A 7,819-nucleotide genomic window follows, 5' to 3' on the forward strand; every position below is an offset into this window, starting at 1 on the left:
GCTTTGTGGTGCTGAGCAGTCTTGATATGCTGGTGCCCTGCCCATGGATTTACCCTTACTATCAACCCACAGCCCCCTAGCCCCACTGGTGCCCCCACTCCCCACCCCCAGCCCTCCAACCCTGCTGGTGCCCCTCATTCCCTACCCACAGCCCCCCTCCCCTCCGAGCTCTGATGGAGGGAACCCCCAGTTGCCAGGACTATGGGACCAGGGTCTGCAGCCCCCTGTCCCCCAACAGCAGTGCCTGATCCCTGGCTGCTGCTTGTGGGAGGTGGTGGCTGCTATGATGCAGCAGAGTGCAGAGCCTGGATCCCCATCCCCCATAGGTGACATGGCCAGAGCAGAACCCATGGGGGGGGGCAGATGTGGGCTGCCCACTGCAGACCCAGGGCTTCCCGCCCTCCTACCCTCCCCCCAGGGCCTCTGTGGCCCAGTGGGTGAGACCTGGTGAAGCAGGGCAGAGTTGAGCCAGGCAGGGAAGCTCATTCCTGCCACTGGGAGGGACACACAACTATGGCAAGGTACTCCCTGCCCACCAGGCAGCAGTGAGGTGCACAATCTTGTGCCATCACTTCCACTGCTGCTGGGTGGGCATTGGGTGCCTCACGATGGTGGTGCAGGACAGAAATATCAAACTTCCCTGCCCAGCTCTGCTGTGCCACACTGCGTCCCACCCGCTGAGCAATGGAGGCCCTGTGGGGAAAGCAGCAGGGTGAGAAGCCCCAAGTCTGCAGCAGTCAGCTTGTACCCACCTCCACCCTGCACATAAATCTTTGGGGCCACTACCTCACAAGGCCCACCTCAGAAGTGTGCACAGTGGTGGGGAGCCAGCCCTCCCCACCACTCTGCAGACAAGTCACCCGCAGCCCTGTCCCGTTCCCTGCCCAGGGCCTGCAGCTGCACGTGGCCCTAAGTCCCAACCCTCATGCACTTCCTAGGCTGGGAAGCAGCCCCAGCTGTAGCCTCAGCCGTGCCCAACTCCCTCCCTCATATGGCACATGGCACTTCCTGCCTGACCGCCCTCCTCCTGCTCCCTCCAAACTCTTGCAGGGTGAAAAGTGAGAAAACCTGGGTTTTACCACATTTTTTCATGGTGAATGGAAAACCTGGATCCCCGGTTATGACACATTTTGGCGGCTCAGTCAAAGGAGAGATTGCGGTTCCTCATGGAAAATGTCTGACCAGAATGTCTGCCTTGTAAGGGAGAATGGATGCATGAAGCCCATTATAAATCCATTGGGGCATAGGCAACATGTAGGGCAGCACGTTCCCCCCCTGAAATCGGCCGTTGCCCCCTTCCTCCCATCAACGTAGCCGCTGTTGTCTGTGGATGGTCCCCACTTCCTGCTCGCCATTCCCCCTCCACCACCGACACCGCTGTCAGCATTTGTGTGTGGTCCCCGCTCCCACCTACAAATTGTGCCCCCCCAAGTCTCAGGAGGCACCAGTCATTCATGCATTAGGGCAGAGTTTCTCATGATGCAAACATGTATTAATGCTGGAAAATTGAAAAATCAGTCAAAGTTCACATTTTTGAGTGAAAAAATTAATGTTGCAAAAACCACATTTCTGCTGAGAAAACATTTCAGCAGGGCATTCTTAATCAGCTCCAGTTCATAGGTGCTAGGGTCAGAAGGGACCTCAACAGATCATCGAGTCCGACTCTCTGCCTAGGCAGGAAAGAGTCCTAGGGTCAGATGACCCCAGCCAGATGCCTATGTAGGTTTCTCTTAAAGACCCACAAAGTAGGGGAGATCACCACCTCCCTTGGAAGCCCATTCCAAATTCTGGCCACCCTTACCATGAAGAAGTTTTACCTGATATCTAGCCTTAAATATGCACTATGTCAATTTGTGATCATTGTTCCTTGTTACCCCAAGAGCTGCTCTGTTGAACAGATCATCTCCAATCCCTTGCGGCATCCCCTTCATGAATTTGTAGGTGGCCACAAGATCACCTCTCAGCCTTCTCTTGTGGAAGCTGAAGAGGTCCAGGTCCCTCAGTCTCTCCTACATAGCCCTGCAAGCCCCTAACCATACAAGTGACCCTCCTCTGGACCCTCTTGAGTCTATAAACATCCTTATTGTACGGTGCCCAAAACTGGACGCAATATTCCAACTGCAGTCTGACCAATGCTGCATAGAGGGAAAATATCACCTCCTTGGATCTATTTGTCATGCATCTGCTGATTCATGATAAACTGAGGTTACCTTTGCTGATGATTTTGTCACACTGACAACTCATGTTCGTCTTGGAGTCCACTATGACTCCAAGATCCCTTTCCACTTCTGTGCTACTGAAAGGGTCACTTCCCAGCCAGTAGGTGAGCTGGATATTATTACACCCTAGGTGCAGCACTCTGCACTTGTCCTTGTTGTACTGCATCCTATTGTGTACTACCCACTTTTCTAACCTGTCCAGATCTGCCTGCAATCATTCTCTTCCCTCCAGAGTGTGCACTTCACCCCACCATTTAATATTGTCCACAAACTTGGACAGAGTACACTTCACACCCACATCCAAGTCACTGATGAAGACATTGAAGAGTACAGGTCCAAGGACCAAATCTTGTGGGACCCCACTAGCCACATCCTTCTACTACCACTCTCTGGGTGCAACTGCTAAGCCACTTTGCCACCCACTAGACCATGTAAACAGCCTCTTAATTTATTTATGAGAATAGGATGAGATCCCATATCGAAGACCTTGATAAAGTACTAGAAAAAGACATCCACCTCTATTTCTGTGTCTAAGCACTTTGTGACCCTGTCATAAAACAAAACCAGATTGGTTAGGCATGATCTACAAATCTATGCTGTTTTCTCTGCTGCATTATTTTTCCCACTGGACTCCCAGAAATATGATCCTTCATAATCTTTTCAAAGACCTTTCCAAGGATGGAAGTGAGGTTGACTGGCCTATAATTACTTGGCTCCTCCTTCCTCCCCTTCTTGAAAATAGGGACCACATGGACCCTTTTCCAGTCCTCCGGGTCCTGACCCAAGCATCATGAATGCTCCAACAGCTGTGCCAGTGGTTCTGCTATGACACCAGCCAATTGCTCCAGTACCCTAAGATGCAGCTCATCTGAGCCTGCTGACTTGAACACATCCAGTCCATCCAAGTGACCCTGTACCAAGTCAGCATTGACAGTTGGTAGGCCAGTGTCCCTCTGATGGCCATCAAAGAACCTATTAGGAGAATTATCTTGAGCCCTGTTCAGGAACACTGAGGCAAAAAACTCATTGAATAGCTCAGCCTTGTCCCCCCTGTCTGTCACTAATTGCTCCTCCTTGTTTAGTGGAGGTCCTGTGCTGCCCTGCGCCTTCTTTTTATTCCCTACATACCTAAAAAGAGACTAAGCTGTGTTGACAGCCTCAGCTGTGTAGTTGCTTTGGCCTTTTTAACTGCCTCCCTGCAAGTGCAGGCCAAGTAGGTATAGTCCTCCTTGGTAGCTTCCTTCTGTTTCCACTGCCTATATGATTTCTTTTTTGCCCTTAGGCTCCGCTGGATTTCCCTGTTCAGCCAAGGAAGTTTTTTGGCTCCTTTTCCCCTTTTCCCTTGTACTGGGATCGTCTCCCTCTGTGCCTGAAGAATTGCTTCCTTTAGAAACAACCACCCTTCCCAGACTCCCATCTCACCAATACTCTTCTTCTGCAGTCCATCTTTGACTAGACTCCTAAACACACTGAAGTTAGCCTTCCTAAAGTCAAACACTTCCACCCTACTAGTTATGTTAACTGCCTTATACTGTATGGTGAAATTGATTGATTGGTGGCCACATATTTTCAGCTCCCCTACCAGGTCCTCCCCAGTAGCCAACACCTAGTCCAGTAAGGCATTCCCCCTAGTGGGACCGTATACCACCTGCATTAGGTGAAGGTGCTGTATGCAGGTTAAGAACCTACATGAACAGTTACATTTGGCTGACTGCTCCTCCCAGCAGATGTCAGTGTAGTTTAGGTCCCCCATGACAACCATGTCCCTAGACTGTATGGCCTCTGAGAGCTGGGGAGCTGCCACAATTTAACTCCGGGAGTTTGGGTAGCTTCCACAATTTAAATGCTAAACAGATTATTAAATGATCTACAAGTAGCTTAATCAAACCTGAATTCATTTTGTAGTTTGTCTTATGTTTCTTTAACAGCATTGGAGGAATTCATTTTAACATTATTACAGTGTCTAATATTTTTAATTATTAGTGATCAAAGACCTCATAATTCTAGCTACTGTACAATAGTAAAAAAGAGGGTTCTTGATCCAAGAAAGGATACCAACTACATAAGATCCAACACTTCAGGTGGTTATAGAAAATACACTGAAATGTGTGGAGAAGTGAATTAATAATAATAGAACACATAGGCCATATTAGATGAGTGGACAACATATAGGTTTAATAGCTTTTGTTTGTAAATAAGATGGCTGAATGAGATATATAAATGAACAACATAATGACTTATGCAGTTTTATTTGTATCTAAGTCAGTTTAGTAAACCGAGTATCCATCTATAGATATATTGCTAACAACTAGACATGAGTTTCATGGATTAATATGGTGTCAGAACAGGCTAAAATTCTAATGTGTTTCACAGTGTTTCACTCATAAGAAACCATTCATCTATTTCTTTATGGGAAATTTATGCTGTTAAGTTCTATTACTGATAATGGAAGTTATGGGTGTAAATGTGACACGTCACTTGGAGAATGAACTGAATGCATAAATGAAACTAATTGTTCTGTGTATTTGGGACTGTAGATACTAGTTTTGCTTTTTATATACTAGTCACCAGACAGGTTCCTAGTAGCTAAGCAGCACCTATAACTCTTCTTGAAGTTGATAAGAGCTGCAAGTGTGTAGCACTTCTTGGGACATGAATTCCATAGGATTCCTTGAATATCAAATCTCGCAAACTCAGGAATTAGAAGCTGAAAAGGGAAGTTTCCACTTTTATATAGAAAAAGTTAGGGGTTAGGGTCAGCCAGGTAGATGGGGTGGGTGAGTGGGTGGGTGGGGAGCAGTATCCTTGCCCTCAGAACTGCCACCCATGGCCCCATCCCATTCGCCCAGCTGAACGTGCTTTCCCACATGGGTCTTAAGCCGATCTCCATGGTGTAGTATTTTGCCCATCCCCATGCAAGATTGTTTCCCCCATGGGCTCCTGGGAGTCAGAGTCCAAATCTAGTCAGTAGGGCTGCTCCCCCTGCTGTTGCACATTCAAATTACAGTGCATTACATTCAGTTCACACAGTATATTACATTACCCACCCTTTCAACTGGATGTACCCCCACATACAACTACCGTTACACCATGTATTCACTAAGCCACCTGCGAGGCCTTTGCTCTCTCTGTGGTCTTTCTGGAAATTCAGGCATGGGGGCCCCCACTGGCTCTAATAGGTTTTGGGTACTCTCAAGTGCACCTGGCCCTGGTCTTAACTCCCTAGTATTTATTTGTCCTCGTTACCTTCATTTCCATTAGGCCATTGATCCCACCCTACATTTCTGGGTCTAGAAGCATACTCTGGAAGCACCCTGTTCAGCCCATTTGGGAATGTACTGGTGCAAGTTCAGTTATAAAGTCCCTGGAATTATCTTGGATATTGACAAGCAGGCCTTCCTAGCACCCTTGTTGGACCAAAGTATCTGTTCTTTGAGCACACATAGAATTTCATCTAATTATAGTGTACTACCAATATCTGTCTGCCAGGCCTGCTTGCTAGCTCATGTAGCACCTCAGACAACTTCCTGATGACAATGTAGAGGCTACTGAACCTTTTACATAGTTTTTGACATTGCCTCTGCCATCTGGTCTAATTCCATACCCCTACAATTTCCTCAATTCATAAACCTAACCGGTGACCCTAGGGTTACAGTACGCTTTCCGCCTTTGTGTGGCTGCAGCCTGATGTTTCTTAATAGCCTGGCTAACTGAACTTAGGTAACCTGCCACCGTCACAACAACTTCAGATGGGTTGTTAAATTCCTCTGATACTTTAATTTTAGAGATAATATCAACAGGTAGGCATATTTCCTGTCCAAACAATACCATATATGGTATATACCTTGTAGATGACTGTGCACTGCTCTGGTAGGCCATCATAACGTAAAGGAGTACCTCATCCCACATCATCCGATTGTCTTTGATCAGGGAGCACAGCATGTCAACCAGACCATGGTTTAACTATTCCATGAGTCAATCAGATCGGGGGTGATATAGTGTTATGTGGGTTTTGTTGATTTCCAAAAGGTCACATGTGGTGAAATAGCTGAGATTCAATTTTTCCGCTGGTCAGTGTGGAGGGATATTAGGGGTGTGTGAAACAGGCCCTATTCAATTCAATTCAGATTTGGCCTGAATCAGGGACAGTGATGCATAGATTCATATTTTCATAGTTGGTAGGTTTGGAAGGGGCCTTAGCAGGTCATCAAGTCTGATCCCCTGCCATGGGCAGGAAAGAATTCTGGGGTCAAATGACCCCAGATAGGTGATTATCTAGCCTCCTTTTGAAGACCCCCAGGGTAGGAGCAAGCACCACTTCTCTTGGAAGTTGCTTCCAGATCCTAGCTACCCTGACTGTGAAGCAGTGCTTCCTGATGTCTAGCCTGAACCTAATCTTAGTCAACATATGGCCATTATTCCTAGTTACACCTGGTAGTGTTCAGGGGAACAGGGACTCTCCAGTTCCCTGCTGGTCCCCCTTGGTAAATTTATAGATGGCCACCAGATCCCCTCTCAGCCTTATCTTATGGGACCTGAACTTGTTCAGCCTCCACAACCTGTCCTTGTAGGACCTGCCCTGCTTCCCCCAATCATGCGAGTGGCCCTCCTTTGGACCCTCTCAATGCTGTCCACATCCCTCCTGAAGTGCAGTGCCCAGAACTGGATGCAGTACTCCAACTGCAGCCTGACCAATGTTGAATAGAGGGGGAGGATCACCTCCTTGGACCTGCCCATGATGCATCTGTGGACGCATGGCAAGGTGATGTTAGCCTTCCTGGTCACATCCTCACATTGGTGACTCATGTTCATCTTGGAATAATCAATAATGACTCCAAGATCCCTTTTTGCCTCTGTGCTGATGAGAAGGGAGCTCCCCAGCCTATAGATATGCTGCTGGTTCTTCTTCCCTAGGTGCAATACCTTGCATTTGTCAGTATTAAAACCCATCCTATTCTTACCTGCCTACCCCTGTAATCTGTCTAGATCTAGTTGTAGCCTGTCCCTCCCTTCCAGCATGCCCACTTCTCCCATCTTAGTGTCATCTGTGAACTTGAACAAGGTGCTTTTTGGCCCCTCATCCAAGTCATTGATGAAGATATTTAACAGTGCGGGCTCGAGGATTGAGCCCTGGGGAACCCCACTGCCCACTTCCCTCCAGGTCAAAAATGACCCATCCACCACCACCATCCACCACTCTGGGTGCAGCCCTCCAGCCAATTTGCAATCCATCTGACTACGTAGACATCAGTCCCACATTTGCCTAATTTTCAATGAGAATGTGGTGAGAGACAGTGTCGAAGGCTTTCCTAAAGTCCAGAAAGACTACGTCCATTGCGACACCTGCATCCAACAATTTTGTTACCTGGTCATAGAAGGCAACCAGGTTGGTCTGACAGGGCCTGCCTGTAATGAACCTATGTTGGTTGCCCCTAAGCATAATCTCCCCTGCTGGTCCCTTGCAGACGTGCTCCTGGATAATTTTCTCAAAGAGCTTCCCCAGGACCGAGGGAAGACTAACAGGCCTATAGTTTCCTGGGTCCTGCTTCCTTCTTTTTTGAAAATGGGAACCACATTGGCCCTTTTCCAGTCCTCTGGCA

General features: G+C 47.7%; 1 long non-coding RNA gene across 1 annotated transcript in view; it reads left to right on the forward strand.

Moving 5' to 3' along the window:
- LOC109307650 overlaps positions 1–5,255 on the forward strand; it is a 12,961-nt gene extending 7,706 nt beyond the window's left edge. The window contains exon 3 of the long non-coding RNA XR_002100338.1: positions 5,173–5,255. This is a non-coding gene — a long non-coding RNA (uncharacterized LOC109307650). The remainder of the gene's footprint in view (positions 1–5,172) is intronic.
- The last annotated feature ends 2,564 nt before the right edge of the window (positions 5,256–7,819 follow it).

This window comes from Crocodylus porosus, unplaced genomic scaffold (assembly GCF_001723895.1).
Source record: "Crocodylus porosus isolate Cpor-Errol unplaced genomic scaffold, CroPor_comp1, whole genome shotgun sequence".
NCBI classification, from domain to species: Eukaryota; Metazoa; Chordata; order Crocodylia; family Crocodylidae; genus Crocodylus; species Crocodylus porosus.